This window comes from Benincasa hispida, chromosome 11 (genome assembly GCF_009727055.1).
Source record: "Benincasa hispida cultivar B227 chromosome 11, ASM972705v1, whole genome shotgun sequence".
Taxonomy (NCBI): domain Eukaryota; kingdom Viridiplantae; phylum Streptophyta; class Magnoliopsida; order Cucurbitales; family Cucurbitaceae; genus Benincasa; species Benincasa hispida.
In genome coordinates, this window is record NC_052359.1 from 35,287,079 (window position 1) to 35,300,590 (window position 13,512).

The window sequence follows — 13,512 nt, forward strand, 5'->3', positions numbered from 1 at the left end:
CAAATCTAGCCTTGAATGTTTGCACCTTCCCATCGACACCCCGTTTCCTCTTGTAGATCCATTTGCAACCTATTAGTTTTACCCCATTAGGTTGATCTACAAGATCCCATACTGAGTTGAAGTACATCGACTCCATCTCGAGATCCATGGCTTTGATCCATTCATCTTGGTCAACATCCTCCATTACCTTTTGATAAGACAACAGATCCTCAACCTCGCCATCGACTACCATAGCCAGGATTTCAGTGAAACCCATATGGTGAACAGGTGGGTTCATAACTCTACCACTATGTCAAGGTTCCCTCTGAAGGATCTCTTACCGAAGAGTTCCACGAGCGCGTTCCGATCACTCTGATCTCACAGTGACCGAAATACAACAATATACATTCAAACATACAGTTGTGCAAACAAAACTTAATTATCGGCATGCTTTGAACAATAAAACAACGAAGGAAAGAGTTCCATACTAGTTGAAGACATTCTTCACACTTCAGAATTCAACGTTGCAGAACTTTCCATGCGATCTCAACACCCAGCAGCACGAAAAACTGCACAAACATGAACGCCACGGGGACGACACCACCACTAAAGAGCCTCAGGTATTCTCGGAGTCAAAACCCAAAGGGTGGTCTTTGGTGTATTTGGTAGAGGAAGGAAGAAACACGAATCGTGTAGGCGATAAGCAAGTGGGAGGGAGAAAGATGCTATCGCATAGCACACTACTTATCGTTTAGGAGGAGCTACACGATCGTGTAGGATTTACTGAACGATTGTTTAAGAAAAGGTATACGATCGTTTAGTAAAATCGACACACTAGACGATCATTTAGAGAAGCTATCCGATCGTGTAGAAAATAGTGTGCGATCATTTAAGCGCGAGGTAGACGATCATTTAGGCGGAGAGTGTTGTTGTATAGGCTCTCGAAAAAACTTAAGCGATCGTTTTCTTTTTCAACAACGTGCTTTTGCGAATTCTTTTGGGCGATCGATCAAAATGAAAAGTATTTTCATTTTAACTCATCGGTTACAATAACCGACGCTGCCCACTAACCCACGTCCAAACATGAAATTTGGATTAATTATCATATAATTAACTAACTAATTAATTAATAAATATAATCATATTATATTTTTATCCTATAGTTTGATATCACATATCTACTATAGTATTTTCTCCTCTAGTTGATATAAATCATATTTATATCTAATTTCCTTCAAAATAATGTATCTCATACATTTAGCCAATTATATCATATATAATTAACCAATCCAATTATATCATATATAATTGGAACTTCCTTTTGTCAATTTGAACATTTCAAATTAACCCAAATACTGGTTCTCGACTTTATCCAAGCTACCCAGAGACCTAATGAACCTGTGGCTCGAAGCTCAACGGTCCGTGAATAGCTGACTAAATCTTTAGCCACGAGATCCACCATCTGTTAACTGTCAGGACATTCCACTAAAGACCAAAGTTGAACTCTTCTTACCACATATATATTTCTGTGTCCATCGGATATAACCAATCATGAGTACAATGAACCTTCACAGATACTTGTAAGTACAGTTGGGCCAAATTACCGTTATGCCCATGTAGTTACATCTCACTCTTTAAGTACCACTGATTCCTGTAATGAACAATACAACATAGTCCAACTATTTGTGAACACCTCTCGGGCCAAGAGAAGGTGTGTGGCGCACATCGTTCAAACCCAAAATTAACCCTTAAGAGAGCTATCTATCTACTTACCCCTACCTCGGGAAGGAGTGAATTTCGTATTTGTGTAACTGAGTTCCCAGCTCCTAAAATAGACCCGAAATTCCCAAAATGGTAGGTTTGAATCGGCAACCTGTCCACTCGCGCCCATACAAATCAAAGGACCGCCCTCAATGGCAAGAGTTCCTAACTCACTCAGGATTGAGGTCATGTTACCTATGTTCATCCTAGTGAAGTGAAGCCCTGTCATGAACGGTGTTATATAACGATACGTTAACACTTTGTGGTTAGGTCTTATACAAACTCTTTGTATAGGACGCCTTTGCTCGCATGTTCCCAACATGAATGATTAGGATCAGACCATCTATGACAAGTCACAATACTTGTGATCATTCCATAAAATGGGCCGCATCTGTAGCATTACCCGGATAAGGTTTTCCTCTTATATTCATATACTACAGACCATTTTGGTTATCACTCAAGACATGATTCACTTGTATGTCACCACATACATGTTTGAGTTACATACAGATAACCAGGGATTTTATGTTTATTGGTTTGTGGTAAAGCAAATAAAGCAAGTAACTGAGCAAAATATTAGATGTGAAGTAAATATCATATATTAAGAACACAAACGTTTGTACAAACTATTTATAAACTATAGGACACGAGACTTAAGGGCATCAACACCAACACCCTCAACTCTTGAGGTGGAACTGACTTACTAGATAAACTTCCATCAATAATTATTGTTGACGAAACAGGCCCTTCAACAACTCTTGTTGAAGTTTCAGTAGTTTCGTTGGAAAGTTCATGCAACACAATCTTACTACGTGGACTATGCTCCCTCATATGATCCTCCTCAAAGAAGGTAGCATTCGTCGACACAAACACTCTATTTTCCTTAGGATCATAAAAGTAACCCCCTCGTGTACCTTTAGGGTAGCCTACAAAAAGGCACAACCTTGAATGTGGTTCCAATTTCTTTGGATTGGTCTCAAGCACATGTGCTGGGCAATCCTATATGCGGAAGTGACACAAACTAGCTTTACGCCCGTTCAACAACTCCAAACATGTTCGGGCAACACTCTTAGAAGGAACACAATTGAGGATATAAGCTGCAGTCTCCACTACAAAACCCAAAATGAGTTCGATAAGGAAGCGTAACTCATAATCGATCGAACCATGTCCAACAACGGCCCTGTTTCTCCTCTCCGCTACACCATTCTACTGAGGGGTACTCGGCATTGAGAGTTGGGAAACGATTCCATGTTCTATCATATAGTTCTGGAATTCCGAATCCAAAAAATCTCCACACTGATTCGATCGAATTATTTTAATCTGACTATCCAATGTGTTTTCAACTTCAGCCTTGAACTCTCTGACTTTTTCAAAGGATTCAGACTTCCGTTGCATCAAATAAACATACCCATACCGAGAGTAATGATCAATAAAAGTGATGAAATACTCATAGCCTCCCCTAACTCGTACATTCATCGGACCACAAAGGTCAGAATGCACTAACTCTAAAGGCTCTCTGGCTCGATAACCTTTTCCAGTAAAATGTTTTTTAGTCATCTTGCCTTCAAGACATGATTCACACACTGGTAATGAATTTTCCTCTAACTCGCTTAGAAGTCCATTCTTCACCAACCTTTCAATCCTATTTAGATTGATGTGCCCTAATCAAAGGTTCCAAAGATGGGCATTTTCCTTTGGATAAACCTTTTGTCCTTTATTTTGAGTTATGACAGTTTAAAACATTTCTATGTTATGGAGGGAATTTGTTGTTAATGGCCTTAGCACATACAAATTGTTTTCTAGTTTTGTTGAACAAATCTCAACACCATCTTTATGAATAAACACTTTATTCAAATCAAAATGAAGAGTATATGTTCATTGTATCATAGACTTTATAGAAATTAAGTTCCACTTTAACCCGGGAACTACACAAACATCATTCAAAATGATAAACTTCTTCTGTAAAGTCAATTGGAGCCCTCCCACTACCACAACTGAGATGATGTGCCCAGTGCCTACTCGCATCGTCATCTCTCCAGCCTCTAGCTACCGCTAGGATCTAATTCCCTGAAAAGAAGAACAAACATGATTAGTGGCCTAGAGTCAATAATCCAGGCAGAATCATCATTCTCCACTAAACAAGTTTCCAAAACTAGTAAATCATATTTACCTTGTATTTCCTTGGCCTTAGCCTTCTTCTTCTCCTTTATCCAACGAGGACAATTCCGCTTCCAGTGCCCATCCTGGTTTCAACGGAAACACTTTCCTTTGTCAATGGTGCTGATTGCCTACTCTGCTGTGCGACAGACCGTGGGTTAGCAGGTGCCTTCCCCTTCCCCTTACCACCCTTCTTCTTCTTCCACTTGGAAGTGTTAGAAGTAAAAGGTGCATACTTAGTTCCTGAGGTTGAACTTTTATGGAACTTCTATGACGACGAAGCAACATTTTCCTTACCAACATTTTTCTCCTTACTTTTCAGCAAGGATTGGAATGTCTGCAACTCGTTGAGGAGAGTTGTAAGGGTATAGTCCACTTTGTTCAGTATCACATTACTAACAAAGTGCAGAAGCTATCTGGAAATAAGTGCAGAATTATGCTAACTTGACTGCCTTCATCGATGCGCGACCCATTCATCTCCACCACATTGAAGTGGACCATAATGTTTAGAACATGTTCACGCACAGATGCGCCTTTCTCCATTTTGGACTTGAAGATGGATTTAAGAGCTTCGTGCTTGAGCTGTCTAGACGGTTGTCCGAACATTACCCGTAGGGACTCCATGATCTCACGCGCTGAGACCATAGGCTCATGCTTCTTGGCCAAAACGTCATTCAGACTAGCCAAAATGTAAGCTCGGGCCTTCTTGTTCGCCCGTGTCCAATGCTCATAAACCTCCCGATCATTTCAAGCGGCATTTTGAGGTGGAATAAGAGGACACTCCTCCACCCCCAAATTTAAACAATGTTTGTCCTCAAGTATAAGCTAAAGATTTCCTTTAGAAAGTCGACCGCAATCTCTTTTCCTAGATTTCTCAAGGATACTTCATTCAAATCCTATACACCAAAATTTCCTTAATCTTTATTCAAGTCTCTTCTTAAAATATTTCTAAGACCTAGGGACCGCAAGTTTAACCTTCAAAAATACTTTACTGGATTCCAGAACATCGCATGATTTATTTCAAAAAAAGAACTTTTTCGCTGCGGTGTTAAATAATTTTTATCCTTGCATATTTTTGACATTGTTATTTTTCTCTAACCTTACACTGATCCAAGTGTCTCGCCTTCATTTTGGCTTGCCCCCACGTGTGTCACACAGACATCCAACTACGAGCAAGACACTCTTTCTCAGACTAGACTCATACCTATTTGGCAACGGAGTTGCGGTCATTTATTTATGCGTTGATCCTGGCGACTTAATTTCGTTTTGGCTTGCCCCCACTTGTGTCATGCGGACATCCAACTACGGGTAAGTGCCCTTAACAACTTAACTTTTATCAACGTGGGTTTCCCCGTTGTGTTGACAATGGAGTTGTTATTCTCAAAATAAAATTTTCCTCTTTTTTTTTTTTAAAGAAGTAAAAATAGCAAGGTCGAAAATAAATACCTCATCTCCAAATTTAAAATGCGACAATGTCCTCATTGCCAAAAGATTGAAAGAAGTCATGCGATGTTCTTAGGAAGCTACGTAAAGAGTCAGTTTGAAATCAAGCTAGTAGACCACTAACTTCTAGAAATATTTCATGAGGTAACTATCTTAAAATTAAGTTGACTCTAGTATATACGAAAAATAAGAAGTATGTGTTTCATCATTGCAATTATAATTGGCAAAGAGTCAGTATGCGACGATTTACTAAATTTATCAATGTTAAATGATTGCAGTAATCAAAGAGGATGCGGTGATAAGACTTTCAAAATTAAAATGCGATGCGATAGTGCAAAATTTGGAATAAAGTCAAGGAAGAATAAAAACCCCAAATTTACGTTTGGTCGCCCGCATTGTTTGTTGACGCATCCTGCTTTGCGGCGATCGACCTCCTTTGGATTGCGGTGACGGAATAAAGTAGTTGCATCTTCGTGTTGCGCCTCCGCAATCGTTCGCCTTGATTGTTGCAAGAAAAAAACATCGAGATGGTCAAATATTTAAAAAAAAAAAAAAACAAAGTTAACAAAATCGCTCACCGCAATCGTTTAGCATGATTTTTTTTTTAAAGATAAAGAACTAAAAGTAGATATGCGATAATAGATAATAACAAGATGATGAAAGTTCATAAAGTATTGATGTAGAAAAAGGATATTCAAAAGGTTTGCATCCCTGATGAGGTTGAGTCATATAGTAACTCTGGAACTGCTTATTCCAAGCTGAGCTTTTCACGTCTACGGCGGCTTTTTCTTTTTTTCTATGTCCTCGGGAATCTTGACTGCCTTAATCCGGAGCTTTTCCTCATTAATGTTCATTACAATCTCTCCCTTGCGCACATCAATTTAAGCACAACCGGTCGAGAGGAATGGTCATCCCAATATGATGGGCGCATATTTGTCTGCTTTATAATCCAAAATGAGGAAGTCTACCGGCAAGATGAATTTATCAATTGAGATTGCGGCATTTTTCAGCTCTCTTTCAGAATGTATTCGGGATCTGTCCGCAAGTAGGAGAGTCTCTGTCGTGGGCGTGAGTGTGCCAATATTCAACCTTTTGAAGGTTGATAGCGGCATTATGTTTATACTCGCCACAAGATCACATAGCGTTTGGCCACTATATACCCCTCCAATGGAGCGTGGTATCGTGAAGATTCTTGAGTCGCACATTTTTTGTGGGATCTTAGGAGTTTGCGTTACTGCCATTGTTATGATCTTGGCTTCATCATTTTGTTTCTCTTTCAATCTTTTCGGAGCTGGTGGTGACTGAACTTCTTCTGTCTCATGTTCTAGAGGCTTGAGGGTGGACGCAACTTCAGGGTTCATCCTCTCGGGCTTTCTGAATTATAAGTCAACGGGTCCTCGGTTGTCACTGCATTCAAGTTGGTCGCGATGGGCTCCTCCTTTACTCCTGCAGTCATTTTGTCGCTTAGCACGGAGACTGTTAAGCATTGTTCCTTCCCGGTACCCCCAGCATTGTGTGGAAGCTCAGTTGAGCTCGGCAACGTTTCTTGCAGTCTATTTTTCAGCTCGCTCGCAATTTGTCCCAGCTAAATTTCGAGATTACAGATGGACATTGCTTGATTCTAAAGCATTGATTGTTCTTCTCAATGTACTGCTTCAACAAGCTCTCTAAGGGCGAAGATTGCAGTGTTTGCGAGCTGCTAGCTTGGCTATGCGTTGGATCGTTGGTTTGCTGGAAAAATCTGGATGGCCCTTCTCTTTGCGCCACTGGTTGAAAGCTGTGTTGTTGATTTTTTCAAGCAAAATTTGGGTAGTTTCTCCACCTGGGGTTGTATGTATCGGAATAGGGATTATTCTTTATGAAGCATATTGACTGCAGATTTTCTGGGCATTCCTCCATCATATGAGCATCTCTGCAAATGACACAACTTGCGGTCGTTCGAGTAATTGTGTTGACTTGCCCTTTCTTTACTCCCATGTTATTAATTGCGTTGCCTTGAATCAAACTCATCATTGCAGTCATCTGGTTCTGTAGGGATGCGATGGCCCCATTGTTTACGTCATTGTCTTTTATTCTCAATCTCTGATCGCTCTCTCTCTAGTCCTTGTGATTTTTAGAGGTGCGATCGAGGATGTTCTTAGCCTCTTCATATGTTTTGTCGAGCAGACCACCAGCGGCTACCACATTGGCAGTGGTCTGCGAAAACGGATTCAGTCATTGATAAAAAAATCTCCATCTGCAAGCAGTCTGATAAGCCATTATGTGGACAGTCTCTTATCAGCCTCTTAAACCTCGCCCAAGCATCACTGAGCAATTCATCATTTTCTTGTACAAAATTTGTTATTAATTTCTTTCTCCTGGCATTCTCGGTTGGTGGAAAATACTTCTTCATAAACTTTTCCATCACTTGTTCCCATGAAGTTATCTCTCCCGGTTCGAGAGAATATGACCATTTTCTTGCTTGATCACACAAAGAAAATGGAAACAAAGTTAGTCAAACTTCTTCGGTAGAGATATTCGGGAACACAAGTGTTGCAGATTTCTATGAAGCTCCAGAGGTGGGCATGCGAGTCTTCGCCACGCCTCCCTCCAAACTGCCCAACAGCCTGGATCATTTGCAACATTACCGGCTTCATTGCAAAACTCGATCCATCTAACGTTGACCTCATGATTTCTGGAGAGAAATTGTAGAGGTTGGGCGATGCATAGTCCCGAATGGGTCTATTGCAGTCATTCGCCAAAAGGATGGGGTTGTTCATTATATTGTTTGCGTTTGCGGCCCTTTCTTCCGGTTGTTCTGACATTCTTGGGTTTTTGTCTTATTGTTAGCGGTTGTCTTTCAATCTTCTTTTGAACGTCCTCTCAATCTTCGGGTCGTAATTCGCAAGAGATTGAGAGCTACAAAGAAATCAGAAAAATTACCGTTAGCACACTGATTTGCCAAAGTCCCCGGCAACGGTGCCAAAAACTTGATGCGTTATTTTATGAAGTGAAATTATGAAATGAGATGCGGTGATGGAAATGCGTTGAGCAACAAGTTTTCTCAGTGGAATCCAAGTATAAACCCCTCTAAGTTTCCTGGTAAGTCCAGGGTCGAACTCAGGGACTAGGGAAATCAGTATGCGGTGATAATTTCTAAGAAGACTTTGCGGTAACTAGGAAATCAATAGTTGTTTTCGGTTGTGTTTGCGGTAATAAAATAAATGAATGTGGTAGATTTGAGAAAAGTTCGATTATACGATAGATGCACTGAGTATGCGGAGGAACGGGTTGAGAAAGTCTTTCACTAGCATTTCCTGGGAATACGTCAAACTATGTGATCATGCTACACTCATGCGACAGCAGATCATTTTCCAATGCAAATGTGGTGCTCCTAGTTCTAGGATGCATGTGTTGAATGCAACAATGTCCATAGAGCTTATTCCTAAGTCTCTACTCTTTTCCTATGCGATGATGCAAGATGCACACAAAGACAAGGTGACTGCACACAATCATATCCTATCTCTAGGATGCATGTGATGGGTTAATAGCATACAGTGCTTATTTCTAAGCTCCTATCTCTTGATTATGTATTCTAACCTGACTCTCCCGAGCCTAGATTCTGGCCTGACTTTTCCAAGCCTAGATCCTGTCCTTAAACTACCCTTCCAAGTATCCCTAATGGACGAATGAAGCATACATAATACAAGACAATCGCATAGAATGAAGATCCCCCGTTATGCTAGCTAAATGCTTTTTAACCCATTCAACAGATTTAGCTACTCGTGCGTAATAAACTGAGAGTGAACAGATATAAAGAAGTAAATTCCATTTTTATAGATAGTTTGAGTACAAATGATAATGGAAGATAAGGATAGAGAGCCTGGTAGCAATCCCTTGCTTCCCAAGGCCTTTACACTGTCAACTCTATTATGTTCAAAAGATATTCCTACTTCCACAGAAGCTAGCCCTCTCTCTGATCTTGAAGCTTCTGGCACTCTCTCAACTTCACCGGAACGATCTACCGGCACAATCTCGCTTCTCTCGCTTCTTCCTTAAAATAAAAGAAAATCTAAGAACAAAGCTAATATATCTAAGGTAAAATTCTCTAACTCTTCGAACTTGTTGAACTTGCTGAACTAGCTGAACCCCTTTTTTCTGAAGGTTGCCTTTGGTATTTATAGAGCTTCGGGGTGAAAGGTGGCTTCTCTCTTATGATTGCACAAATAGGATGGCTTTAATTCTCTGACTGATGCGCAGAATATTTGTCACTGAAAAGCTGAGTGTACTTGTTATCGTTAGCGGCTTGTCAACTTAATTCGGATTTGACTGTCATCAGCTTTCTGTCCCATCTGATTAATTATGTTTTTCACCCAGATGTGCCTACCAAGTTGCATCGACTCTATGCGGTAATCCTTCTTGAGCAGATGTTTGCAAGCACAAATCACCACAAAGCCTTGCGGTAATGCTGCGCTCGACCATTGATTTCTTGTGATCGCGCTTTCTGCCTTACGTTAACGCATATTCTGCATAAAAATTCAAAAGTTAACTGTTCTTATGCGATGAATGCATGCGACCACAATGTTATGAACTTAATGCTTTTTGGACGCAATCTAACATATTTTATCAATACAAACCTGCATTGTTTAATAATTTAGCACTGTAATAACGTGCATTTCTGCCTGTTATCACACTCCTCCATAAGGACGAACCTCAAGCCATCGATGATCAAAGTAGTAGTGATCGTATATTTCCAATTAGCGTAATTCTCGCCAGTCAGTTTGTCGGCGCTTAATAGAGCTAATGTGGCGATAGATATTTTTACGTTGCTGAAAACAGAACAAACTTAATGAGTCTATACAATACCACTTTTAACACCAATTTTAGTTTTAGCAAAATAGTTTTCATGTACCCTAAGTGAACAGACATCTATTTCGCAATGATTCCTCAGCGAGGCAAGACAAATGTCACCAGTGGGGTGATCAAATGCTCTTTCACTAGGATGAGACACTCTCAACCATTAGGCAAAAACAACTCTTGTAACTGACACTAATAGTCACCATTTTTTGGTCCAGAACTATTAACCTTTAACAATTCTGTGTAAGTGTAACCCCTCATTTTCGACCTTAAGTCCCGCCCTAATGCACCCACCATAGGGAAAAAAACATATTAGGACAAGAGACTAAAGCGACCTTATCTTATATAGAAGATCAGATAAAGAGTCGTGCAAAACTGCCATCCTATAGGGGGACACTCCCAGGGTGCTTCAAGGCGATGCACATAAACGTTATTCAACCTAATGAGAGAGACCATGAGATATGTTATCACACGTCCCGCTCCCACTTACTATGAACATTCTCTCTGTTCACCTTGGTATTGACCTACCCAAACACCATCTTTTAGGGGGATACTCTCAGGGTGCCACAAGGCAGAGAATAGATCTCACGGTGTGAACATAAAGAGAGAAACGTGAAAAAGGTTTAAATAAAGTATCATATACCCCCAAGTACCTCCCACTGAATGTTCTACCTAGGGGTTCATTAACTTAGACCATCCGACTACTGATTTTATCTAAGTCAGTTTAATTTTCTCAAAAACAACTCTTGTCTTTGAAATTAAACAAGTTCAAGTCAAGTCCCATTAAACTCGTATACGGATTATCCTCAAATTTTCATGCATGCATCAAATCTATTTAATTCACCTTTCCAGGTAGGTTCCCATGTAGGAGTATTCCGTTTCCGTCAGATTAAGCACCCCAACCTAGATAGAACTCGCCTTACCCAAAAGGTCCTTTATAGATAGATTTGCTACATATTTAATCTTTTATTAGGCAATTTAATCCTTTAAACCAATTAAAAGATTAAACCTTAGGTTGCTAATCTCATTAGAACCGTGATCTTAGGTCTATCTCCACCAAGTTTTAAAACTCTTTTAAAACCATGATTCAAGCTTAAATTCGCATGCATGTCTTTCTTATTGATTTTAGTTCTAATTTCCCTTAGAATACTTATAAAAGAAACAACCAAAACCATTCCCATTGCCATGCATAACTAGGTATTTATAACTCTTATAAATTTTAACCTATACGTCATGCTTCATGCAATGTCCATTCATTACTATACATAACTCTTATATACCTTGTAATGAACTAAACATACATGCTTTCATACACCCTTATACTATAACACTTATAATATAAAGATGATGCATGTCTATGCTTAATGCATGCATAAATATAACCCTTATATTATATGATAAATGAGCATGCTCTTATGTAATTTAAATCATGCAAACTACTATATCATAACACTTACAATATAAAGATGATGCATGACCAATGCATAAACTAAGGTGGGATTTCAACTATATGGTATACCATATGACATATAATAAAACATACATCTTATGTACGTTCACCAAAGACTAATGGACAGGGATGATTAGCCTAAAAAACATAAATTAAAATTCTATCTATTACATAAAACCATCGAGCAAATCGGTTCACAAGCAAACTGGTTCTTGAACCTCCCGGGTAAAGCCTCCTTGATCGTTTAGTAAATTGGGCGAGTAACCACGATCGCTGAGCTACGATTGAGTACCATTTACAATGCAATGAAGCATAAGGCCACTCAATCGTTTAGCGCACCAATTAAAAACAACGCAAGTCTAAACAATCGTCTAGACAACAATAATATTGTGAGGCATGATCGTCTAGTCGATAGAATAAAAAACGTCTAAGTAACTTTTACTACACGATCGTGTAGTCAGTGACTGAGCAATGAGGCTTGCTGAGCTACACGATCATTCAGTGTGTGTGAGCACCTTGCAGCCAAGTATCTGATACTCTATGATTGCTTACCCCTATCATTTACACGATCTGACCAATGCTTGGTCTTCTTCTTTCTCGAAGTAATATGCAACTCCTTGCCTTGAAGCTTTATCACGAGCGACTCACACTGACTTAAACACTTTGAATTTGCAGACTCAATAGCAAGTTAACTTTGAATTAACTTTGAATGTAAAAGAATTAAATAACCAGATGCAACTATCCTAGAAAACTCCATTAATCCACATCCACAAACATATTTAACACTTAAATAGAATGTAGACATGCTTTCACCCTCCAAGAATGTAAATGTTATTTTATACATCAATGGATTTGGAATATCAGAACCTGGATCTGATACCAATTGAAGGAACTCTTATCAAAGAGAACCTATGAATGGAAGCAACACCGTTACAAATTCATTGTGACAAAATTACAAACATTCACAAACATACAAACTAGTTATGCATTTCATAACAAAATTATGGCATGCTTTCATAAATAAATACAAAGAGAATGAGAGACATACCTTTGAAGAACGTTTCTTCTAACTTTCTCTAGCTCTCGTGGAGCCTTGGACCAGCACCTCTCACTATCGCTATGAACACCAACCCAATCGTCTAATGGATCGTCTGGTCAAACATGTACAACCTTCTCCACGAACAAGTAACAATAGAGGCACCACCACTAAGTAACCTTGGTATTCTCAGAGTGAGAATCCAGGAGGTGTGGGCTCTGTTGGATTTGGTAGAAGGAAGGAGGAACAATCGAACTCAACGACCAAGCAAGTGGGAGAGTATAGTGTCTATCATATAGACTTTAGTGCTTGATCTTTTAGTAAAAGTACACGATCGTTTAGAGAATATCGCTCAGGCACGCGATCGTTTAGTAAAACTTTACACAATCGTTTAGACAAAGGCATGTGTACACAATCAATTTGACAAACACTTGAAGCTGTCCTGTAGTCTCTCGTGAGCTAAACGATTGGCTATGTACTCGAATGAAGCGATACTATGATTCTTTTCCAAAACGAAAACATTTTTCATTTTATCCTTCAGTTATGAAAATTGAATAAAACCTTCCACTGTCATGTACGGTTAAGGAGAAACCACCAACAATTATCTCATAATTATTTTAATTATAAATAAATATAATAACTAACTTATCATATTATATTTATAACCTATAGTTTAAAACCATAGTCATTTTCTCCTTTACTTGATATAAATCATATTTATATCATGTTCCTCCAATTATGTATCTCATACATTATGTAAACTATATCATATATAATTGAACCAGTTTAATCATATCATATATAATCAAACTCCCTCTTGTCAATTTAAACACTTCAAACTGACTAAAAA

General features: G+C 39.1%; 1 non-coding gene across 1 annotated transcript; it reads left to right on the top strand.

Moving 5' to 3' along the window:
* The first annotated feature begins 7,592 nt into the window (after positions 1–7,592).
* LOC120092305 lies at positions 7,593–7,699 on the top strand. The gene has a single exon (XR_005486012.1). It is a non-coding gene; the product is annotated as a small nucleolar RNA R71 (small nucleolar RNA).
* The last annotated feature ends 5,813 nt before the right edge of the window (positions 7,700–13,512 follow it).